A 26,415-nucleotide genomic window follows, 5' to 3' on the forward strand; every position below is an offset into this window, starting at 1 on the left:
GCCTTCTTTCCTGTAAGCCAATGTAATATTGGGGTCACTTCCGGTAGCTGGCCCCAACCAACAGTCTAGCCACAGCATTCTACACTAGCTGTGGCTAACACTCTTCAAGCGAAGTCTCAAGTAGAGCATATTGCAGTAGTCCAGTCTAGATATAACTAAGGCATGGATCACTGTGGCTAGATCTAACTGAGCCACAAAAGGGCACAGTTGATGCTCCAGCTGAAACTGGGCAAAAGCACTCCAAACCACCACAGTCACCTAGTTTTCTAAGGTGACTGCTGTGTCAAGCAGTACTCCCAAGCTGCGAACCTGACTTTTCAAGGGTAGTGTAATCCCATCCAAGTTGGGAGAGATATCAAGTGCCTGGTCTGCCTTCCTATTAACCCAGAGCACCTCTGTTTTGTCAGGATTAAGTTTCAGTTTGTTCACTCTCACCCAGCCCATTACTGACTTCAAGCACCAGGTCAGAACATCAGCATCATTTGGATTTGGCATTCTCAGAAGTAAAGGGTCACCACAATTGCCAAGGGAGCCAAGGCAAATGAAAGCTGCTGAGCACATCTAGACTATGGTCCTCCACAAAAGCGCAGCAGGCTGTTTGCCTAGAGCAGCAAAATGTTTAAAGACTGGCCAAAGAGGGCTGCGCCTTTTCCGGTATGTCTAGAGCAGCGAAACCTTTACACACAGTAAGGCTGCTGCTGATGGTTGGCATCTGTTCCTTATTCAGCTCTTTATGAGAAGACCAGAAAAGGTCATTAGTGTTAGCCAGACCACAAACCATATTCACCATAAGCCCTTGAATGGAGACAGTTCTTTGCCTGACAAGACGTTGGTAAAGCCAAATTACTTTCCCAATGCCTATCAGCAGGGTTGCAGACTTCTGGCCCCAATGGTATACCTCAACCAGGGGGAAGTGGGCTGGTCTTCTTTCGTCTATCACTGCCATTCTTTGACCTACTAAACATCTTATACCAAAAGCAGAGGTCAGTGTCATCAAACTGCCAAGGACTTTCTAAGTAGGAAGGAGACAGTGGGAAGTGAACTCTGTTTTCCATGTTGCCCCATTTTGGAATGTGCAACAGTCCCTTTAGGTCAGGTAGTGGTAATGACTGATTCAAATGGATTGCTGAACAGCTGCATTTATTGGGGAAAATACAACTAATTAAAACCCAGGGCCAGGCAAAAAACAGCTGCCTCCCAGTTTCCAGCAATGTGACTTGTCTCTTCTTGCTAGAGGCCCTCTGAGAATTGGCCTTAAAACAAGGATGATGTTGTTAAAGAACTTGAAGACTGTACTGAGACCAAGGAAGTAAAATCTAAATGTATATATACATTATGATGATTAAACCAATTTAAGTCCATGAAGATACGACTTCATTTTTATGAAGCTGTCTATTGGTGCAACTTCAGTGAAACGTTGAGGCACTGTCATATTTGTGGATTAGGCCATTGAAAATTGGGGAAATATCTTCAGGCATCTGGCTTCATTTGCTCTTAAACTCCAACTTCCTGGGTTCGTGATTTGCTTGTATGCATTGTGGTAGGGTTGGTGGAAGAGAATTTTTTTAAGGAGGGCTTTTAATCGTTAATAGGAGTAGTTCCAATGTAAGAACACCCACAGTGATTCACAGCAACTGATCTTTAGGAGTCAGTTGAAGATGGTTTTATTTAGGACTGCATTTGGTTAAGTTTACTAGGAGTCTTTGAGTTGTGCTTTTAAATTTTGTTTTTTATGTTTTTAATGTATGTGTTTTACCTATGTTGTAAGCCACATTGGGCTCCGCTAAAGGAAGAAAGGCATCTAATATTTTTTTAAATCAACTTTATTGGATCTAACCATGGTTTGTGTTTATCCTAGAATTAGTAAAATATAGCAAAGATAACTGCTGATTTTCAACTAGAATTTTTTTATTTAAGCAGCACGTTTGGTGTTCCTAGAAAAAAAGATTCAGCAAATCTTTTGAACTTTGCATAATCCCTCTTTAGAATGCTAACAAAAGACACACAGTATAATTTTCATGGCAAACGCAAGGCCAAACAATTGCAAGAGACTGTAAATCAGGAGACCTAATGTATATGGTCATTCCTTCACTGGTTACATTTCTTCCTTCTTTTCATTCCCTTCTATTAATCTCACAGGAAGCTGTTGGAAGAGTAATTAACACAGCAAAGGTGTTCAACCTGATTAAAGTGTAGAAAAAGCTTTATATGGGAACTGACATACTCAGTAGTGAAAAGGAGAGACAGAGGCCTTTTATGCAGGGACGTTTCCCTGTGGTCACCCCCGCCAACTGCTTTGGGGCTTCCTTTTGATTATGCATGCCTTTCCCAAACGTCAGAGGTCGCCTCGCTCTCCCAGTGCATTTTGCCACATTTTTCAGATTCCGGCTAAAACAGCACCTAGAAAACATGGGCAAAACACTGGGAGAGCAAGGCAACCTCTGATGGGCGGAAAAGGCCCTGCATAATCAAAAGGAAGCCCCAAAGCAGTCAGCAGGGGTGACTATGGGGAAACATCCCTGCATAAAAGGCCAGAGATAGGTTCCTAGCTACATCACTAGCTAAGAGGGAGAGACTAACAGCAATCCAGAAGGGAGGGTAGTTAGGGAGCGGCCAGCGATGGCCTAGCCATAGGGCTGCCAACCTCCAGGTACTAGCTGGAGATCTCCTGCTATTACAACTGATCTCCAGCTGTAATACACCTGGAGAAAATGGCCGCTTTGGCAACTGGACTCTATGGCATTGAAGTCACTCCCCTCCCCAAACTCTGCCTTTCTCAGGCTCTGCTTCCAAAACCTCCTGCCAGTGGCTAAGAGGGACCTAGCAACCCTACCTAGCCATGTCACCTCCTGTGCGGCTTGCAGCAGTGCAGAGGGAATGAAAAATTATTTCTCCCGACTCCCTGCGAGGCTCCAGTTGGGCCGGCCATGGTTGCACTTCACAGGGCGGATGCCAAGGCCAGCGCCCCGCTGCAGATCCCCAAACCTGCCGCGAGCTGGCCGAGCTGGTCAAGCGCAAGCAGGAGCTGGCGGAGACGCTGACCAACCTGGAGCGGCAGATCTACGCCTTCGAGGGCAGCTACATGGAAGATACGCAGATGTCTGGCAACATCATCCGCGGCTGGGACTGCTACCTCACCAACCAGAAGAACTCCAACAGCAAGAATGATCGATGGAACTAGAAATTCAAAGAAGCCAAGCGCGTCTTCAGCAAGTCCTCTGTCACCTCGGCTGCTTCAGTGCACTGGCAGGAGTTCAAGACCAGCTCATTGAAAAACGGTGTCCTTGGAGCAGGACCAAGAGTGGCACCTCCTCAGAGTCTTACAACCAGGAAAACGAGCCAAGTCAGGAGGAAGCGGAAGAGCTGGATGGCTCTGTTCAAGATGTCAAGCCACAGAAAGCCACTTCTTCTGCCTCCTCGGGCAGCCCCACCACATTAGCCACAAAAAACGGAAGAACAAGAACCGACACAGGATTGATCTCAAGTTAAACAAAAAGCCCCGCGCTGACTACTAGGTTCCTCTGCAGTGAAACTTCCAGGATTGGCCCCTCTCCCCCTCCAGTAGTCCAGGCCAAGAGACTGAGTAAGCACAATGCCAGCTCCTTCCTAGACCTGCGCACCTACTCTTGCTTGTAGCACAGACCTGGTGGTGACGATCCCTGGCTCCCGGTGCATCTCGCTTCCTTGCTGATCAGAAATCGAAGCCCTCCTCTCATCGGCAGCACTTACTGTTTCATCGTGTGTGTAAAAGAACCCTTGGGAGATGCTCCTGTCAATGTTTCTGCGTGCCACTGCCGCCTGAGTGGCTTGGGGGAGGGGACTCTTGTATTTTGAGAAATCAATGGTTGTCTTTTAAAAATAAATCTTGGTGTTTTTTTTAAAAAAAATTCTCCTCAAGTCCTGTGAAACTCCTCCATTGGGTTTTACGGGGCTATTGCACAGGTTTTGCAGGTGCAAGGTGTGCCTGCAAAAGGGGGTGTTCCTGGGGTGAAAGAGCTTAGGGAACTGACTAAAACCAGCTCTGCCCCAGGGAACGCCCTGGGAATGCCCCCTTCAGCACCGGCGTGAGCCCTTGCGTCGAGGAAATGCTGCTGCCGCACTGCTTCCCGGAACCAGCGTAAGTTGCCTTGCACGGGCATTAGTGCCCACTTAGCTGGCACAAGTGGCACTAAGGCCAGAGCAGGGGTTACGGTGGCTCCAAAGGCCATTCCCCCCCTTGAGGATTGCTCTGCCAGTGTAGAATTTCTAAGAAGAAGCAGGATACTCCTTTAGGAGTAGCAATCTGGAATGACACTTAACGAGAGAAGGTGCTGACCTCACTATCCTATCTAATTGTTTTCTTACGGCCCCCTGCAAGGTCTTCTTCTCTACTTTTTGTACACCAGACATTGCCTATTCCAACAGAAGAAAGTGTGCATTTTGACTTTTTAAAAAGCTGTGCCCACTGTAAAACTAAACAGGTTTGATTTTTCCTTTGAACGACAATCTTTTTGGGAGCTATACCCATAAAGGGATGTTTTGCAAGGAAATCACTTTGTCTGTTGTATTTGAGAAGGATTATATTCCAGTATGAGCTCATGAGAGTATTTCTAGAAATAGCTGTTAAATACTTTTTTTTGCATCTCAAGTGTATAAGGTTTGTCCAAAGGAAAATATCCATTTCTGTTTTTGTAGTTAAAGTTGCATTTTTATTCATTTAGATATTGTTACTTGTGCTAATAATGAGAGAATTGTGACACCAACAAGGTCATGAATATGTTGAGATATGCACATAATGTGGATTCAGTTGTACATTACCAATAGGGTCTGGTGTAGATTAACACTACCAATTTTTCAGCGATGGTTACAAGATCTGGATTGGACCACAGCATCTTCCCTCTCCTGTGCAAATTTCCCCCTCTCTACTTTGGTTTGGTTTAACCAAACGTTAGCATTACATATATGCAGGCACTAACCATGGTTAATGATTGGAAACCCTGGGTTTCCCTCTTAACCACAGTTTGAAACAAAGTTTGAAGTGGGTTTTGCTGTCAGCCCTTGGCCCACAGAACCAGAAATCACCACAAAGTCGTATAGAGTCCAAACAGATGGTTTTTACTGATCAAATAGGCATACAGTGCAAACGAATAAAATGACAGCTATGAAAGGCTCACTAGCTGGGAGATATTATAAGGCAGTAAAGGCGGGAGATTACACGCAGGAATACAGTTTCCCAGGAGCTGAGTTCCCAGGCTTAGGCATGCGACCTTGGGGGGCAGACAATACAGCACAGAGACAGAGGCAATAACGAAACCGAGATAGCAGCCTGACATTCTGCTCCCCTCAAGGCCCCCTCCCAGTTCGCAAGGGGGCTGGTCTGGTCGGGTAAGCAATGTGAAAGGCGTCGACGAGGTCGGGGGCGGAGACATCCCGTGCGCGCACCCATTCGTCATAGGCAGGGGGGAAATGTTTCCAACGAACTAGATATTGGAGAGTGCCATGGTGAATACGGGAGTCAAGGATCTTGGTGACTTCGAAGTGTTCTTCCCCCCCCACCATGATGGGTTGCGCAGGCGGTGGGTCCGGATGCCACCGTGGAGAAGCAACATGGGGTTTGAGGAGGCTTATGTGGAAAACAGGATGCACACGCCTCAAGGATTTGGGGAGAGCCAGTTCCACTGTGACAGGGTTTATGACCCGAGTAATGGGGAAAGGGCCAATGAATTTGGCGCTGAGTTTATGGCACGGTTGGGTGGAACGGAGGTTTTTGGTGGAAAGGTAAACCAAAGCACCCACTTGCAGATCACCCCCGGGGGAGCGATGTTTATCAGCTTGCGCTTTGTATTTACGTTTGGCCCGGTCGAGGTTGCTAACGAGCCAGGGCCAAGTGGTACGGAGGGCGTGTGCCCAGGAGGCAATGTCGGGGTTCCCCTCCCCCTCTACATCATCTGTAGGAACGATGGGACTGAAATCTTGTCCATACACAGCAAAAAACGGGCTAAAACCTGTGGACTGATGCATGGCATTATTGTAGGCATATTCTGCTAAAGGTAACAGTTCCACCCAGTTATCCTGGTGGTAGTTAACATAACAACGCAAATAACATTCGAGTACAGCATTGACACGTTCAGTTTGACCATCAGTTTGAGGATGGTATGCACTAGACAATCCCTGTTCCACCCCCACCAACTTGAGGAAAGCTTTCCAAAACTTAGAAACGAAACCACTTCCGCGGTCACAAATTATTTTACGCGGAAACGAATGTAAACGAAATATATGCGTCACGAAGAGGCGGGCCAGTTTCTGAGCAGAGGGGATCCCTGCACATGGAATCAAATGTATTTGCTTAGAAAACAAATCAGTAACAACCCACAACACAGTTTTACCCCCACTGAGAGGGAGATCAGTCATGAAGTCCATAGCAATCACTTCCCAAGGTCTGCTGGGCGTTTCAAGAGGTTGTAGCAGTCCCGGGGGTTTGCCCTGCGAACGTTTCGCAGCGGCACAAACGGGACAACTGCGGATGAAGGAGTCAATGTCGGAACGCATTCCCCCCCACCAGAACTGTCTGCGCAATAAGTGAAGGGTCTTCAGAAACCCAAAGTGCCCAGCTGTTTTGGCTCCATGAGCTAAATGTAAAACGTCCTTCCGGAGAGCTTTGGGTACATACAATTTTGAGTCTTTGTACCAGGACCCCCCTTGTTCCAAAACACCAGGAGGTAGGGTATGAGCGGAACGTTCTAAAAGGCACTGGTCCCGAAGGACAGTTAAAAAGGATTCGGAGATGGGGAGTTTGGAGGGAGCCCCCCCGTCGGTCCTGGAGATCTGAGAAATAGTTATAGGGTTAGTGCTTACGTGTGGCGGCGCGCAGACTGCAGGCGGCTGAGCGGTCGGAGGGGTAGGAGGGGCGGGAACTCCGGTCTGTTGCGGTGGCGGCTGGGCAGCCGGTTGGGCTGGCGGAGCTTGCAAGTTAGGGAAGGTGTGTTGATGCTGGGATCGGGTTTGCACAGCCAGCATAGGTAGGGCCCCACGTTGCATAGGGGTGAACAGAGAGTTGGTGGGTCTTTCGAGTTTTACCGGATATTGTGGTAAACGGGAGAGAGCATCCGCGAGAACGTTCTGCTTCCCAGGGACGTGCTTCAGGGTGAAACGGAACTGAGCAAAGAACTCCGCCCACCGTTGTTGTTTCGCCGATAGCTTATGGGACCCCGTGAGGGCAGCTAGATTTTTGTGATCGGTCCAAACTTCAAAGGGTACTTTAGACCCTTCTAAGAATTGCCGCCATAAAGTCAGTGCATGATGAACTGCAGAGGCCTCTTTCTCCCAGATGGGCCAGTTCAATTGAGCGTGCGCAAATTTTTTTGAAAAGTAAGCGCAAGGGTGAAGAAGACCGTCCGGTCCTTGCTGGAGGAGAGCCCCTCCCATGGCTACATCGGAAGCATCGACTTGCACAATGAACATTTGATTTGGGTCTGGGTGCCGTAGCACCGGCTCCGAAGTGAAGAGGCGTTTGAGGGCCAGAAAGGCGGCTTGGCATTGCTCAGTCCATAGGATTTTTGCGGAGGGCAAGGCAGCCGAGCTTACTTTTCCTTTCGTTTTCAGCAGGTCCGTAATGGGTAGAGCCACTTGGGCGAAGTTAGGGATGAATCCCCGATAGAAGTTTGCAAACCCCAGAAATTGCTGTACTTGCTTACGGTTGGTGGGGGGAGTCCAATCGAGGACGGCTTGGACTTTGGCGGGGTCCATGCGAAGACCTTGGTGGGAGATGATGTATCCCAAAAACGTGAGTTTGCTTTGGTGAAATTCACACTTAGCTAGTTTAGCGAACAGTTGATGGTTACGCAGGCGTTGTAGAACTTCTCTGACCAGAGTCACATGCTCGTCCATAGTTTTCGAATAAATGAGAATGTCATCTAAGTAGACCACCACCCCACGATATAGAAGGTCATGTAGGATTTCATTGATGAGTTGCATGAAGACCCCCGGGGCCCCTTTTAATCCGAACGGCATTACAAGGAATTCATACATTCCGAAACAGCTAGAGAAGGCAGTGAGGTGTTCATCTCCTTCGCGGATACGGACTCGGTAGTAGGCTTCTACCAAGTCTAATTTAGAGAACACACGGCCTTCCTGTAATTGTCCCAAAATATCCGATATTAATGGGATAGGATAGGCGTTGGTCTGGGTAACCGCATTGAGCTTTCTGAAGTCAATGCACAGGCGAAGGTCGCCCTCTTTTTTCCGGACGAAAAACGCGGGGGCCGAGTTTGGGGCATTCGAAGGGCGAATGAACCCTCTGGCGAGGTTTTTGTCCAAAAAGTCCCGGAGGACAGTGCGCTCGGAAGCGCTCATAGGGTAAATCTTACTTTTGGTTAATGTGCAGTCCTTCACTACTTCAATCGCACAGTCTGAGGCCCGGTGGGGGGGTAAGGCATCACATTCCTTAAGGTCGAAGACATCTTCAAAGTCCCGGTATACAGCGGGTAGTGCCGGCGGTACTGGGGCAGTAGAGGTTAATGCTGGAACGGGCGGAAATGGCAGAGCAAAGTTTTGCCGATGCTGGTCGCAGGTGGGACTAGCGAAAGAAATAGTGTTTGTTTCCCAATCAATACTGGGACTATGTCCTTTAATCCAGTTAATTCCCAAGACCACTTCAAATCGGATAGGGGCTATAGTGAAGTCTATTTGTTCCCAGTGGGAACCAATTCCCATTGCCACCCCTATGGTGCGATGATCAACTGGACCCCCCTGGAATTGGCTCCCGTCCATTTGAGCAAATTGGACGGGGGCGGGTAAAGCCTCTGAGTCGGCTCTGAGGGCAGCAAACGTGGCTTCGCTTATGAGAGTGCGACAGCAACCGGAGTCAATTAGTGCTTTGACGGGGATTTGTGGACCTCCGTTAAGTTGTTGTAAAACTGCATCTACGTAGACGGTGGAGTCCACTTCTTTGATTTTGGTAGGAGCATTCGGTTTGATAGGGAGATCCTGAGAGGTCTGTGGAGATGCTCCATTCACCACAGACCGGAGCCGTTTTTTGACAAGTCGAGGGGAGATTCCAGGTTTAAGGCTGGAGAAACCCAAGGGTTTTCCTCATCCGAAGAGGGAAAGCTGTCCCCCAATGGGGCACTTGTAATCCGAGACCCGGCGGGGTCGTTGGAAGCAGGCAGGGAGGCTGGGTCCCCGGCATGGAGTGCAGAGGGTGTGGGCCTTCCCGGAGCTGCGCTGCGGGTGGCCGCGGTGCCTCTGCGTGGTGGACGACCTCGGGCGCGGGTTGTCGTGCTGGGACGAAATAATTCCTGGCGGCGTGGGCAAACGGCTGCAAAGTGGCCCATTTCTCCGCATGTAAGACAGGCACCCCTCTGAAATCGGGCTTCACGTTCCTGGAGCGGACGTGGGGGATTTCGTGGGACGAGCAGTGGTGCCTTGGGTTGAGGCTTTTGGGTGCCCTTCTCCTTGTGCTTTTGACGGACGAGAGAAATAAAGCGGCGGCGGCTTTCCACTTCTTCGGCTAATAGGATCCAGCCTTCGAGGGTATCGGGATCGCCCCGCATGTAAGACCAGTTCAGAATGTCAGGATGCAAGGCTTCCCTGAAATGATGGATTAGGGTGGTCTCGGGCCAACCTACAATTTTACTTGCCAGTCGCTGAAATTCATCGGCAAATTCCCGAACTGTAGCAGAGCCTTGTTTTAATTGTAAGAGTTCCGTTTTGGCTCTTTCTCCCAGGAAGGGGTCCTCAAATCTCCTTCTCAGGGCAGTCATGAAGTTGTTGAGGGAACGAATCGCACGAGAGCGGGTGTCAAACTGGAGGACCATCCAGTCAGCCGCTTTGCCTGTCAGGAGGGAAGCTACGTACCGCACCCGGCTATCTTCCGTGGGGAAAAGTTGACCTTGTTCTCGCATATAACTGTCCACTTGATGCAAGAAACAAGGCAAAGTCTCAAGAGATCCGTCATACGTAGTCCTCAATTTGAGTTGCTTCCAAGGGCCGGGCGCGGGCTGACCCGGTTGCACGGGTGGTCCGGGCGGAGGAGCAACAGGAGCTCTAGGAGGCAAGGGTGGAGCAGGCACATTAGCAGGTGGTTGCACGGGTGGTCCGGGCGGAGGAGCAACAGGAGCTCCAGGAGGTAAGGGTGGAGCAGGCACATTAGCGGGTGGTTGTACGGGTACCCCCTGACCCGGTATCGGAACGGGCTGTCTCTGAGCTATCAGGGTTTGTTGTAATTGCCTGTTCTCGTGAAGCATAAGTTCCATTACTTCTTGGAGTTGATCAACACGGTCGGAGAGCTCCCGATTCTGGGCTCGTAAAAGATGAACCTCCTCACTTGGGCCCCCAGTAAGATGAGGCTTACTGGTTCGGAAGCTCGTGGCCCATTGAGAGCTATCCCCATATAAATCCTCGTCTTCAGACTCATCTGAGTCTCGACGTCGGTCAGCCAAACGGCGTGCGCGTTGGGTCGCACGCGACGGGACAAACGCCGGGGAAAAAGTTAGACCTGATAGTCCCAGTACATAGTCCTTGGGGCGCGTGTCCACGTTCGCCTGATTCCTTGCTGCAGCCGCCCTGGCTGCTTCCGCCGCCTCTCTCTCTCTTGCGACCCTAGCCGCTTCGGCGGCTTGCTGATCCGCAAGAACTTTGGCGTTCTCAAGTCTTAGGGCAGCCTCTGCCGTAATGCGCGGCAAAAGTTCTGTCTCGAGGAGCAAGAGTATGGGGTCAGGTTCCCCGCCCAGCAGAGGTTGTACTCGAACCGCCAGTGCGGATGCCTCGGCTCCAAACGTCGGGGTCAAAACTTGAGCCAAGGTGGCTACCGGGGTGTCCTTTGTACATTCCACAAGGAGAAGAGCGGTGCTAATAGCGACTCGCTTGGCCTCAGCCTGGCAGCTGGCCGCATCCGGGATCAGGGAAAAACCCTCCGGCGGGGCTCCCGCCATGGTAGAAAGAGTTTGTCGAGAAATAAGATTATCCAAAAGTCCAGTTAATATTTGTAAATCCTCAGTCGCCAATCGGGCATCGTCCAGTAATTGATCCAAGTCCTGAAGATCTAAACGAGCATCAGTATCCTCCGATGTTAACATCCAGAGACGTCCTGTAAGAGATTGCCACTGCGCGTGTACCAGTCCCCTCAAGCGGCAAACCTCTCGGTTCGTCCGGAAAAGTTCAGCGATTAAGTCCTGTAACAGAGTAGGGTCCTCTGAGAAGGGCTCCAGGGTAGTAGATCACCTGGAGAGCTGCACAGCTCCCATCCAAGTGGCAGGCGAACCCCCCTGGGCTCCAGCCTGGCTAGGAGAACGGTGAAGATGTGTGATAGCTGTCATAATGTCAGCCCTTGGCCCACAGAACCAGAAATCACCACAAAGTCGTATAGAGTCCAAACAGATGGTTTTTACTGATCAAATAGGCATACAGTGCAAACGAATAAAATGACAGCTATGAAAGGCTCACTAGCTGGGAGATATTATAAGGCAGTAAAGGCGGGAGATTACACGCAGGAATACAGTTTCCCAGGAGCTGAGTTCCCAGGCTTAGGCATGCGACCTTGGGGGGCAGACAATACAGCACAGAGACAGAGGCAATAACGAAACCGAGAGTTTTAGTTGGAGTTGACTATCATTAGCATCAGTACAGATGTAACACTACTCCAAACAAGGTAAAGGAAATTCATGTGGAGAGGGTAAGGAGGGCGAGAGAAGGATCATGCAAGGCTGGAGCTTGTTCACAATGCCTTAACAATGGTTAAGAGACTGGCAGTATAATGTCTGCACAGGGCCGTAATGTGGTGCCATTTATAAAAAGTATTGTCAAATATATTGTCATATACACCCAGCTCACTGTGGTCTCATGGTGTTGGTATGTGCATGAGTAGAGACTGAATGCATGTGAGTCTGTTGAAACAACTTTTGTAATGATGACTGTGTCCTAGAGGGAAGCACTCATTTGACATCTAATGGCAGGGTAGACCCCTGTATTGTTTAAGATTACAAATTTAGGATTCTATTGTATTCACTATTATGCCTAGAATTTGCAGCCTCCTTACTGTCATTAAATATGCACATATGCATATGTGTATGCTCATATGTATAACAATTATGCTTTTCTGTCTACAACTTGATAAAGGTGTCTCCCTGTGAGTGTTAAGTGCCATCAAGTCGCTTCTGACTTATGGTGACCCTGTGAGTTCATGATCTCCAAAATGTCCTGTTGTTAACAGCCTTTCAGCTTTGCTGACACACACAGCCCCCCTCACCATGTGAAGGTGTGTGTCCAAGAGAGGGTCTCCCTACTTGGTCTGTTAGACCTGTCAGCTGCATTTGACACAGTTTACAATCTTATTAATGCTCTTAGAATGTGGCATGAGAGTAAGGGGTGTGTGTCAGCACTCAAGTGGTTTAAATGGAATATACTATGATGAGGCTGTATTCTTTATTTGACTTGGCTTCTACTACTTGAAGCTGCCTTTAAAGACTAACCTGAAGCAGCAACTGGTTCAAAATGTGGCTGCCTGTCTTCTGGCTGGGGTAAATAACCCTTGCTTAAAGTTTTCCTTGGCGGCTTGGTTGTTTCTCGGTTTAATTAAAGGTGCTGGTTAACCTTTAGGTCCTGGGCTCTGAAGGGCTTTATGTACTTGGACCACTGGCTCTCCCCAGAGGAACTTCATGCACCCCCTCTGTTCCTCTCAGCACGCTCTTCTTGTCATCTCTTAGGGTGAGTTGTTGCAGATGGCCACTAGTCAATCACAGGTGTTTTCAGTGGCAGATTTGACACTATGGACTAGTCTAACAGGGACTGTTCATTTTGCCCTGAATCTCTGGGCACTTGGAAGGTGGAATTATTTCAGCAAACCTTTCAAGGTGTTACCTGAAGGTCTTACGTGACATTAACTCTTTATCTACCTAACAAGAATTGCTTTCTGTGTATTATTTTTGTGATGTTTTAATCTGTAGGTATTTATTGTGATTGTGGAGGTTTGAAAGCCCCCTTTAGCCCCCTTTAGAGAGTCATGTTTGAAGATTAACATGGCTCTCTAAGAAGATTTTTAAAATAAATATTAAGTAAATAACAATTACCACAAACTCTTTGGATTTTCTTAGGCTGTTTTAGGTGGCATGATATTATAACTTCTACCCTTGCTTCATTTCTGGGAATCTTTTTCTTTTGTTTAAAGATGAAGTACAGGACCTCAAAGCAAGTTGGGGCCAGTCTGTATATTGCAATAGGCATGTCTAAAAGAGCAGACCCAGATTTCTGGCAGTGTCAGAAAACCTACCTTTCTAGTGGCTATATTGTAAGCGACAGAAGTGTATAATTATTGGAGTACAAGTTTGCAGTAGTTAAGAAGCAACGTTAGCAATGAGTCTAGCTGGCTTATTTAGGAGCACTTACATCTTCTGGGAATGGAGTAGGGATCACTGGGGGTGCGGTGAGGGAGGTAGTTGTAAATTTCCTGCATTTTGCCGGGGGTTGGACTACATGACCCTGGTGGTCCCTTCCAACTCCATGATTCTATGATTCTAAGTTTGTACATGAGAATTTGAAATAAGTTCATTTACTGTGGATTTTTTTCTGAAAAGGTCAGTCAATAGGTACCATGTTTTCTGAATCAGCAACATTTGGCGAAAAGGTTTTTGTTTTCATCCTCTTAGTATCTTGGACAAAAGTATGAAAAATGTAATAAAACTGGTCGTGGGGGGTCAGGAGGGAGGATTTAGCAAAAAAAAAAGTGATGCACTTATTTAAAAAAAATGAAAGTCCTGTTCCTCTAGAATCAGGCAGGAATTACTTCATGCCGCCAACCTTTGAAACAAAAACCCTCCCACTCCACCCTAGCTTCCTTAATGTCCAGATGGGGAATTCCAAGGGTTTAGCTTAATCCAGGCAAATCTGAAATCTAACCCTGTTGGGAGGAAACAATGTGGGAAACAGATTCATATTGAGATCTGCTTTGTGCCTTGAAAAGTGATTATGATAAACTGTTGAGAGCCTTTCAATGGAGTTTGCAAACTTGCCAGTCCCTGCATGACATGTTCTCTTCAGTTCAGTCTCAGTCCCTGTGTTAACAGATGGAACTGATCGGGTTACACTGCCAATAACCTCTTCCCTCTCTGCTCTTCTCCCACTGGTTTTGGTTGATGAAAATGCTATTGGCTGGATTTGCAGAACAGCTTGGGATCTAATCATTCCAACTCCAGTTAGGCTAACTTCATAATTCTATCTCAATGCAATAGAGTAAGGAATTCTTCTTAGGCCAGGACTGTACTACAGGCTATCTCTGTTAGTCCGAGTTTACATATCTATAATGCATTTGTATCTAGCCTCCTTCTGTTTCTTCCATATCCCAATCATGCTGGCAAATCCATACATTTGGATTACATTTGGACAAGCATGATAAAACATCTTGTTTTTAAACTGGTTATACTTTTTTAGCCAGATAAGATTTATGGTTGTCTTTAAAGGGATATAGCACTCTAATAATAATTTAAAATCTGTTCAGTGTGGCTTAATGAAATGCATTTAAATATTAGTACATAACATAAGAACATAAGAAGAGCCCTGCTGGATCAGACCAGTGGTCCATCTACTCCAGGACCCTGTCTTACACATAGGGTTGCCATGTCCCTCTTTGCCATCGGCGGGAGGTTTTTAAGGCAGAGCCTGGGGAGGGCGGGGTTTGGGGAGGGACTTCAATGTCATAGAGTCCAATTGCCAAAGTGGCCATTTTCTCCAGGTGAACTAATCTCTATTGGCTGAAGATCAGTTGTAATAGCAGGAGATCTCCAGCTAGTACCTGGCAGTTGGCAACCCTACTTACACAGTGTCCAACAATTCTGGAGATCCAACAATAGGGCATAGAGACTGAGGCCTTCTGATGTTGCCTCCTGGCACTGGTAGTCAGAGGTTTACTGCCTCTGAACATGGAGGTTCCCTTTAGTTACCATGGCTGGTAGCCACTGATAGACCTATCCTCCCTGAATCTCTCCAATCCCCCTTTAAAGCTGCCTATGCCTGTGGCCATCACTACATCCTCTGGCAGCGAATTCTACATTTCAATCACTTGCTGTGGAAAGAAGTATTTCCTTTTGTCTGTCCTGAGTTAACTTAATTGGATGCCTATGAGGTCTAGTATTTTGGGAGAGGGAGAAAAAGTTCTCTTTGTCAACGCTCTCCACCCCGTGTATTATATTATATAAACCTCTATCATGTCCCCACTTTTCTAAACTGAAAAGTCCCAGACTCTTCAGCCTTTCCTCATAGGGAAGGTGCTCCAACCCCATAATCATCTTGGTTGCCCTCTTCTGTTCTTTTGCCAGCTCTGCAATGTCCTTTTTCAGATACAGTGAACACGACTGCACACAGTATTTCAAATGAGGCCACTCCATAGATCTATACAGGGACGTTATAATATCAGCTGTTTTATTTTTAATCCCTTTCCCAATAATCCCCAACATAGAATGTGCCTTTTTCACTGAAACGGCGCACTGGTTTGACACTTTCATTGACACTGTCTACTATGACCCTAAGATCTTTTCCCCTCTCAGTCTCAGCAATTTCAGACCCCCATTAGCCTATACTTGAAGTTGGAAATTTTGTGCATCACCTTACAGTTACCAACACTGACGTTCATCTGCCATGTTCGTGCCCACCAGCTCAATTTGTGGAGATCCTTATGGAGTACTTCATAGCCAGCCTTGGTTTTCACCATCCTGAATAATTTTGTGTCATCTGCAAACTTGGCCACTACACTATTCACCCTTAGTTCCAGATCACTTATGAACAAATTAAATAGTACTAGTCCCAATACCAATCCTTGTTGGACCCACTGCTTAGTACTTCAAAGGATACACAGTCTAATATTCTAAATACTAAATAAGAGTTTTCTCTTATATATATCCTTGCCAAGCAGTGGCAGGGAACAGGGGGTTCAGTCTGGGAGGTCTCCTTGTATAGCTGGAGATCTGGCTCCTCTAATTAATATGATGTATATTTTTGTAGCAGGAAGTTTTCCAGTAATAAAATATTTTATTGCCAGGCTTTTGATGGCATCAGCCATGGTAACCTCTTGGACTAGCTGGGAGACATAGATATCAGAGCCGGTATGCTCCAGTGGCTTGTTCCTATGAGGCTGACTGGCACTAGAAGCTCATGCTACTGATTGAGCCTATAGTAGTTATGCTATGGGGTCCTATAGTGTCCCATCTTGTTCCATATTTAACATCTACAGTGAGGGAAAAAAGTATTTGATCCCCTGCTAAATTTGCCCGTTTGCCCTCTGACGAAGAAATGACCAGTCCATAATTTTAATGGTAGGTTTATGGGACAGACCCATATTTGTTGTGGATGTTGAAATCCCCCAAACCAAAAGTAAGGGATCTCAGCACCAAATCTGAGGTGACTTCTAATATCTGAGGAACACTATTGGGCAACGGGGAAGGTGGTACTTCAATAGAAGCAGCTTGCCTTTTCAGCAGCATAAAGGTAAAGGTCGCCTGTGCAAGCACCAGGTCATTCCTTACCCATGGGGTGACGTCACATCATGACGTTTACTAGGCAGACTTTGTTTATGGGGTGGTTTGCCAGTGCCTTCCCTAATCACCTTCCTTTTACCCCCAGCAAGCTGGGTACTCATTTTACGGACCTCGGAAGGATGAAAGGATGAGTCAACCTTGAGCCGGCTACCTGAAACCGACTTCCGTCGAGATCGAACTCAGGTCGTGAGCAGAGCTTTGGACGGCACAACTGCAGCTTACCACTCTGCGCCACAGGGCCCCTAGTCAGTACTTAACTATCCAGATAATCCTTGTTGGTCTTATCTTTATTACCCATTATAATTACAGTCGCCTGCAGGTGGTAAAAGTGGCTGCCAATCTGAGCCTTTGCAACAGCTGCACGATGCACCATCCCAGCTGCATCCCCCACAATTTGATGCAGAACCCAGTTAGACTGGAATGCTTTGATTTAATAATTTAATTGGCTTCCATAGGACTAAATCGATTTAAACATTGGGATGTGTTGGATTATGAGTTATACTAGGTGGAGTTTAGCCCATTGTAGAAACAGAAAAATGCCAGTTTGTCTCTTATGCTCTTTATTTAGGTTTCCTTCGAAAATTAATATGAGCAAAATAAGTATTGGGTTTTGTGATACAAAAGATGATGGCAGTTCCATAATCCCATTTTTGTATACAAGATAAGCACAATTCTTTTTCTATAACAGCAGCTACAGCGTGTCTGATTCCCCCCTAGGGTTGCCAACCTCCAGGTACTAGTTGGAGATCTCCTGCTATTACAACTGATCTCCAGCTGAAAGAGATCAGTTCACCCCGGAGAAAATGGCCGCTTTGGCTATTGGACTCTAAGGCACTGAAGTCCCTTCCCTCCCCCAAACCCCTCCCTCTTCAGGCTCTGCCCCAAAAACCTCCCGCCAGTGGTGAAGAGGGACCTGGCAACCCTATTCCCCCCCCCCAACCCGGCATAAGAGCAAATTAATTTGAGTGACCTCTTTACATCTAATGGGTTATATGGCTAAAAAATCAGCAGTTGCTATGGAAAAGAAACTGGAATTCCTATGAGTATGTTGTACTTGAGTAACTGAGAAAATAAGAGGTTAGATAGATGAGACACAGATCATTCAGTCTGCCTATAAAATGCAAATTGCCGGCTCTTGCAGCCTCAGTTAGTCTTGGGACCATGCACGAAAAAAAGAGGAGGTTTAACCCTTCAAGCACCACACAGTTTGGGTATTCCAAACCAGCTCGCTGTTCCATGCTATTAGCACTTTAAAAGAGAAATAGAAATATATCAGAAAAGGAGAGTTGGTTTCAGATTGTGAAACTGAATGGAGGCTAAAGGCTTAAACCTTTTTCTTTGCTGCACAGGCCGAGCATTCAGTTTGCCTGGAACATTTCATGGATGTTCCAAGATGTATGATCTTCATCTTGTCTGTAAGCTACAAGCCTTAAGGATCTTCCACTGGTGCATGTCTGGCCATTGAGGTGGCTGAGTGTTGATTTATGCCATAATTATCAAACTGTGTTTATATATGTTCCATGCATTTAATCAGACATGTGCCAGCACCATGCTTTGAAATGGGAGCATCCTGCTGCTAAGGAGCCTTTGGAAATTTCCGCTTGAATGTTTTCAGAAAAGAAAACCAGCATCATTGCTCATGTGTGTGCTCTTAAAACATATCATTGTTCTTTGAAGAGCATTTGTGTGCCACATTGTTCACAGGCCTAAGTATTTTTATTTTATGAAGAGTTTGATTTGCATGGGAGGCTGCATAATAACCATGTGCATTTAAGGCTTCCACAGAATCTGCCCAGCCTACATGCTTTATATGGGTAGATCTGTTATCTGCAGAATAAATTTAAAAGGCTGGTGTTCAGGTTCATTTACAGCGCATTCCTGAGCCTCGAGGGTGAAAGCCCTTAGGAGGCCTGGAAGGTACTGCACCGGCGTTCTGGCTACTTACGTCGGCATTAGTGGCCCCAGTGCCGGTGTGGAGGCCTGGACGCCAGTTGTTGGTCGCTGCCATGGCTGCGCCACCATGGAACATTAGTAGGGCCATCCGCCAGCGTCCCACTGGTGTAGAAGGCCGCACTAGTGTCCTGGGAGGTGTTCTGGCATCCCGGAAGGCGTTCCCGAAGTGGGCTGGGGAGAGGAGCTGCTGTTAGGCAGCTTCCTGTCCCCTTTTGCCCTGTGAACACCGGCGCAAAGAAGAGTGAGGCTACACCTGCTTTTTAGCAGGTGCAGCCTCACTTTTCTCTGTGGGGCAAAAAGGCCTCGTTTTACAAAAAAAAGCCGCTTAAAGGCTATTTTTGTTTTTCAGAGTGCGGGGAATGGCTTTAGGAGGTGGCACAGCTGCGCCTCCTCCCTGCCGTTCCCTCACGCCGAATCTCAGGAATGCACTGAAAGTTAAGCATTTTCCAGAGCAGTATTCTTTCCCTTATACTGCATGAATGTCAGATTTATGAATCTGTCAGTTATTAGATCCACTATTGTTTCTTGATGTCTAGGAATATTGCAGTTACATTTTGATCATCGGTTGTAGAATAATTGGAAAGCATTAGACTTCTTAATTGCAAACATGTTTTATTATTTGTTTTATACCATGAATGGCTGCATAAAGTTCCATGAATGGCTAAATAAAGTTCATCCTCTCCTTTTTGGGGGCAGAGTATGAAAGAAGCTGAAAAATGTCACTAATTTAAGAACATATTTTGCCAGTGGACCAATTTCATAGGAGAAAAGGCATTCGTTTGTCAGAATACTGATCCATAGAAATCAGAAACAGACACCAGATTATAGTTTCTTCATCTTTAATTACCATCACCTTTGTTCTTTCCCTGATCCTTCTGAAGAGACCCAGCTAGTATCCCAGCCCACAAGGACTGCATTAGGGAACAAGCCAGGATAGTCCATGTTTGGATGTCATGCAGAACCACAGTTAGTCTTAATTGTGGTTAATAAACCTACTTCAGATGCTGTTTTGAGATAATGCCAATCCCTAACCAGTTACGGGAGGGAAAGGGAGGAAGGCAGGGGAATCAAAAGGAGGGGGCATCTTCTGGAAAATCTTTCCTGCACCCACCCTTCCGCCACTCTTCAAGTTTTAATCAATGGGAATTCCACACCGATTCTTTTTTTCTGCCAGCCTGGAATTCAACCAAGGCGGTGTTTACAACATCAGCTCCTCAGAGTCCTCCACCACCACCCCGAAAAAGACCAAAAAATTAAGTAGTCGCATTGCTCCACCCAACAGCCTATTTTCCCAAAGCTCTATCATAATGTTGTTACCTTGGAAACAGGTGTCTTCTTCCTGGCTATGGAGAATATAAGGAGAGCCCCTGTTATCTCAGTCAATGGTCCATATAGCCCAGCATTCTGTTTCATACATGTATGTCTTTATTTCTTTACATTATTTATAGTTTGCCTTTCTCACTGGGAATCAAGGCGGATTACTCAGGGTCAATACAATCAACAAGATGGGACATTCAATAAACAATGAAATAGGATTTGGGTTGTGGATCCAACCAGAAGTCTACAAAACAGAACTGAAGCAAAGTATAAGTGTTAACATGACACATTATATGATGCAAAATCACACAAGAGCCAATCCACAGGAACCTATACACAATAATACAGGCCTCAGTCTCCAATAATTTATCCAAGTAACTTTGTGAAGCCTTTTGTAACACTGCTACTTCCTGCACAGAAAAGCCCTCTTGAACAATTCTAGTTTTTCACAGCTTGTGGAAAGCCAGGAGAGTGGGATCCTTCCTGCTCTGCTCAGGCAGGCAAGGTGGGGACCACAACGAATAAGGCACATAAGCAGGTGGTTGTTGGTTTTTTCCATATGCAGGGTGGCATCTGCGGAAGGCCTTGTGTGAATGAGTGAAGCTGTCGTGGCGGAGCATAGGAGGAGAGACGGTCTCACAGATGTGAGGGTCCAAAGCCATGAAGGGCTTTGTATGTGATAGCCAATGCTTTAAATTGAGCCTGGTAACTGATGGGCACCCAGTGGAGTGACTGCAGAATGGGAGTAATATGCATGCTCCATCTAGCTCCCGATAATAGCTGAGCTGGGGCATTCTGCACCAAGTGTGGTTTTTGAATTGATTTTGAGGGAAGACCAATGTACAGTGCATTGCAGTAGTCTAGTCTGGGTATCACCATGGCATGTACCAAGTGGCCAGATCAACCGTGTCAAGGTAAGGGGCCATTTTTCAAGATAGGCTGAGTTGGAGGAAAGCTTTTTTTGCAACTGCCTTAACTTGCTTCTCCAGCAGTAATGTTGGGTCCAGTATAACTCCGAGGCTCTTAACTGAGTAGGCAAAGGTCTTTCACACATGCTGAATAATGCACTTTCAATCCACTTTCAATGTACTTTCCAACTGGATTTTACTGTGTGAAATATCAAAATCCACTTGCAAATGATCGCTAAAGTGCACTGAAAGTGGATTGAAAGTGCCTTATTTAGCATGTGTGAATGTTCTTGATCCAATGATTTCCTTCCTGCCTACAGCCAAGGAATTAGTGGGTGGGAATCATTGGATCCCACTTAATGGCTAACAGTGTTTAAACTGTGGTAAATGCAGCTGTCCAGAGTAGAGATAACTGGTTTTATAAAAAAGTAAACATTTCACGGTATGGTTGTGATTATCATGCCCAAATTTCTCGTTAATGTTCCAGAGCTCTGATATAGCTTGTTTTAGGGCTGTTGGGGAAAAAAATTGGCTCGGTTCGGATTCAGCCAAATTTTGAACCCACCCACCCCGTTCGGGAATGCCGAATTCGGCAGGAAATTCAGCATTCCCGAACAAATTCAGCCATTTAAAGCCCTTTAAAACGCATTCGGGGTTTCTGCGGCTCTGGGAGGGCATTTTTTGAGGTGGGGGTCCCAAACTTTCAGGATAGCTTGGGGGAACCCTCCTTGCAAGAACCCCTGAGTTTGGTTAGGATTGGGTCAGGGGGTCCGGAGTTATGGGGTCTGGAAGGGGTCCCCCCTCCGCCCATTGGAATAAATATCAGCCGGCTGCTATTCATGGAGTGGGCAGAGGGGGGACCCCTTCAGACCACATAACTCCAGACCCCCTGACCCAATCCTCACCAAACTCATAGGTTCTTGCAAGGAGGGTCCCCCCAAGCTACCTTGAAAGTTTGGGACCTCTACCTCAAAAAATGCCCCCCAGAGCCATGGGAAAAAACCTCCCTGTGGCTTTCTATGCTGGGATACTTCTCATTAAGCTACTTCCTTATTCGCGGTTAACACTGTAGGCATCTGTTAACCGCGAATAAGGAAGGAGCTTAATGAGAAGTATTCCAGCATAGAAAGCCTTAGGGAGGTTTTTTCCCAGGGCTCTGGGGGGGGGCATTTTTTGAGGTAGAGGTCCCAAACTTTCAGGGTGGCTTGAGGGGACCCTCCTTGCAAGAACCCCTGAGTTTGGTGAGGATTGGGTCGGGGGGGCTGAAAGGGGGCAAGCCCCCTTCTCCATAAAAACCAATCTAAAACCTTTTGCATTGGTTTTAATGGAGAAGGGGGCTTGCCCCCTTCCAGACCTCATAACTCCGGACCCCCTGACCCAATCCTCACCAAACTAAGGGGTTCTTGTAAGGAGGGTCCCCTCAAGCTACCCTGAAAGTTTGGGGGCCCCACCTCAAAAAATGCCCCCCAGAGGCATATGGGGGGGAACACCATAGCTTAAGTTAGGCCATTTTCTTCTACCCTACCTAATAACCAGGGCACCCTTACACAAAGTTAACGACCAACATCACAAACAAGGCAGCTACCTAGAAGCAGATCGACAACATGCACAACCACACTGTCGCTGACAACTGTAGACCGTTTACAAAAACCCTTAACACAACCAACTACTAAAAAAAACCTTACCCTAACCCAAATCCCACACAGAGGCAATCCAATTGCAAGGCCACCCCCTGCAGAACAGGAAAATTCCCCCCACCAAACCAGAACAGGGAGAAACAAAGTGAACACAAACACTGGCCTGGCAAAGAGACAAACCTCATTCCGAGTACAGTTGGCAACCAACTAAAGCAGTGCAAATCTCAGTCCCAGACTCCCAACTCCCACACAGAGGCAATCAAATTGCAAGGCCACCCCCTGCAGAACAGGAAAATTCCCCCCTTGGCGTCCCCCCCACACACACAGAATCTGCTCACACACACACACACACAGGAAAAAGGTTTTAGAAAAAGCCCCAAAATGGGTCAAACTGTGTGGATGTCTTCCAGCAGGCAGGAGCAGGCAGTCAGGTCAGGCTGGGAGATAGTGATCCAGCAGTCCAATTCCAGCCAGGAGCAGCGGGCAGCAGGTCACCTCAGGTCTCAGGAGCCCAAGGTTCAGCACAGCAGCAGCAACAAACACCAGCAATGGAAGGAGCAGAGTCAGACTCGCAGCCAGGGGTATTTAATCTCTCATCTCTTCTCGCCAGTTCAGAGAAGAGGTTCAAATGTGAGAATCCCATCTCTGATTGGCAGAAGAAGACCCAGTTTGGCCACCTACTGGCCACTGCTTGCTTGGTTTGGTTGTCTCTCCTGGAAGGCAAGTTTGCTTGCCTTCGGAGAGCTCTTTGAAAGGCGGGGAAAGGCAGGTTCGGGGGATGCCGAACTTGCCGAATTTGTTCCGTGGTTTCCCGCCTTTTTTCAGTTTGGCTCCATCCGAGCTGGAAACCACCGAACCAGGGGAAATTCGGCCAGTTTCCAGGGGAAATTCGGATGGAACCGAACCGACATCCCTAGCTTGTTTTTAATGGCATGTTTTATTTTGTGATGTTGTTTTAATTGCCAGCTGCCTCAAGCAGAACTCTGGTGAGGCAGAAAAGAAATATCCTAAATAAATAAATATGTACAGTAAAATGATCATTACACACCAATCTTTGAGCTTCAGAATGTTCTGCTCACTTCTGCTGTCGCGCACAATAATTTATGAAAGGTGGATATGGCTTAATCTAAACCAGAGATGGAATAGTAGGTACCCGTTTCTGTCTATTCTGGCGACTCATCTGCAAAATAGCAGAGTTGATTTGATGGAGCTGGAGCTGTAGAAGTATAGCAGCCCAAACAAAATAAAAGGCTAAAAGCTCTAAGTGGGGAAAACCATCCTCAGCCCTGACTTTGCAAAACACTTGGTAAAAAACATCTTTTTTCTCTGCCGCTTCTTTCAGCCACAAGGCCTCCCAGACTCAAAGGCAAAAGTGCTGCTTGTTATGAGAATCCAATCCTTTTTTCCTCCTTTTTCCCCCCTTTTTGCTATTCATTCCCCTCCCCCCACTGGTCTGAGTACCAAAGCATAAAAATATACTTAAAAATAGAGTGCACTAGAATTCATTTGAAATTTTGGTTCACTGCAAATGTCTATTATTTTTTACATTTATATATGGATTTCAGAAGTTTGCTGTTCATATACATTTCTGGGAGGATGTTATTATCTTTATTCCATATTTCATCCAAGGGTCTCAGGTTGGCATCCTCTTCCATTTGATCCTCACACCAAGCTTGAGAGTCAACCTTGGCTGAGAGAAGACTGACCCAAGGTCACCCAATGAGCTTGATGGACAAGTGGGGATTTCCTGATTCAAGACTCTAATTACTACATCATACTTCTCAGTTCAGAAAGTTCAAATGACTGGAGGTTTCTTGTTTATACCTGCCTGTGTGTGTGTGTGTGTGTGTGTGTGTGTGTGTGTGTGTGTGTGTGTGTGTAAAGTGCCATCAAGTCGCAGCCAACTTATGGTGACCCCTTTTGGGGTTTTCATGGCAAGAGACTAACAAAGGTGGTTTGCCAGTGTCTTCCTCTGCACAGCAACCCTGGTATTCCTTGGTGGTCTCCCATCCAAATACTAACCAGGGCTGACCCTGCTTAGCTTCTGAGATCTGACGAGATCAGGCTAGCCTGGGCCATCCAGGTCGGGGCATACCTGCCTATACTGACATGGAATTACACTTTGGGATTATACTGAACTGAAACAATTTTCTGGCAGGAACATAGAGAGTCCATGCAATGCAAATCCTGGTGCTATGATGCAGTAAATCTCTTACCTTTCAAATGTCAAAGATATTACTAGGGTCAAATGTTTCTCACAAATTAGAAGGCAAAAGCAATGAGGGGCTAGCACAATCCAGACTGTGAAGAAATTGTCCATGGCAATCTACCACTGTCACTGTTTTTTGGAATATTTACAGATTCAACATGACATGGAATCACCCCTCATGTTGGATTGGCTTATAGCTGATTTTTCCCTATAAATTGAACCAAAATTTGATATCTTGACATGAGGTGAGGGGATTGGGGATATTTTGTTTTTAGTTTATAATGATGATCACAGAGGACTGCTGAAGGAATGCTGCTATGTGTAGACCACAGATCTCCTGATACTCATCAGCACCATTTAATTTTCATATGTTCTTTAGAACTCAGATGTTTATCACTCTTCAGCTAGTTTATTTAATACAGCTGTGGCCAAAAGCCAGCAGAATTTGTTTGGCTTGAAACTGTGTTCCCTTGTAAGCCCGCTCTCACCCTTTCGTTGTAAAGGCAGAAAGGAGTCAGAGAAGTGGTGGATGTTGTTGCGCAATGCATCTTGTTTATCTCTTATTTACTGCAGAGATTTGTACAGGGCAGGCCTCAGTGTATTGCTAACAATTTCCCAAGAGTCATGGGTTCCACTAACCAGTTGAAAAATAGGTGAAAGGAATATAAATAATGCAATACTCATAGTATATTTATTAGCAATGTGTAGTCAAACCTCCTGATCCATTTAGAGAATAAAAGAAGACGCTTTAAATTTCTCCCTGTTTGCCACTTGTTCAAATTCAGATGCTAGGGAGCTTGAAGGTGGTAGTTGTGTGCTAAACTAAGCTCCAACGCTTTGCAAACCGCCTTCATCCACACTTCAGTACCCCAGGCAACTGGATCATTTTCCTCATTTTGTAAATATACTCACCATCTTCTCATTGGGATGTTCATCGGGTGTTTTTTTTTTTAATGGTTCCCAGTTGCAAACACAGAAAATAGCTAGCCACAATGGCCACTTGATCAAATGATTTATGGGCCTGTGTATGTACTCCATTTATGCCCCCCCCACTTTTCTCCACAACGGGTACCCAAAGTGGCTTACAACAATTTCCCCTTCTTCATTTTTTGCTCACAACAACTCTGTGAGGTAGGTTAGGCTGAGTGTGTGTGAGTGGCCCAAGAACACAAAGCTTCCATGACATAGTGGGATCTGAAATTGGGAGCCAAATTAGATGTGATGCTCCAACATTGCAGAAATGAAATTCCCTCCATTTACAATGCTGTAGGGGTCTGAACCTGGTTGGAACCACTGCTGGGAGGGGAGGAGCTCCTTTCCCCCACATACACACCATATCAAAAGCCCAGACCCACAGTGTTTGAGCTCTTGAAATCAGGGTGTGGGCAGGGGGAACAGGCACCCCTCGTCGCCTCCACTGTAGTCCCAGTCAGAATCAGGCCCCTGCAGCATTTGTAAACAGGGAGAATTTCATCCCTAAGATAATGGAGTAAGGTTGTCAGGTCTCCCTGGCCACTGGGGCTGGGAACGGGGAGGTAGGGTTGCCAGATCCAGGCTGGGAAACTCCTGGAGATTTGGAGATGGAGCCTGAAGAGGACAGGGACCTCAAAGGAGTACAGTGCTAAAAAGTCCACCACCCAAAGCATCCACTTGCTCCAGGGGAACAATTCTTGGCAGTCTTAAGATGAGCTGTAATTCCAGGGGATCCCCAGGTCCCACCTGGAGGCTGGCATCCCTATGGTGGAGGCATACCACTGATGGACTTAGGAACACCATCATGTCTAGTTTCACTGATCCTAGTCCCACACTCTAACCATTACACACTGCCTCTCAACATAGGTCTACCAGGCCAATTTACATTTGTAACAAAATTCAAGTGGCGAAGCTTTCTC

General features: G+C 46.6%; 1 protein-coding gene and 1 pseudogene across 1 annotated transcript in view; both read left to right on the forward strand.

Moving 5' to 3' along the window:
- Positions 1–26,415, forward strand: part of GLI2 (GLI family zinc finger 2) — a 235,972-nt gene that overhangs the window by 35,037 nt on the left and 174,520 nt on the right. The window lies entirely within an intron of this gene.
- On the forward strand, positions 2,928–3,549 carry LOC130487781 (chromatin modification-related protein MEAF6-like; annotated as a pseudogene).

This window comes from Euleptes europaea, chromosome 15, assembly GCF_029931775.1.
Source record: "Euleptes europaea isolate rEulEur1 chromosome 15, rEulEur1.hap1, whole genome shotgun sequence".
NCBI lineage: Eukaryota > Metazoa > Chordata > Lepidosauria > Squamata > Sphaerodactylidae > Euleptes > Euleptes europaea.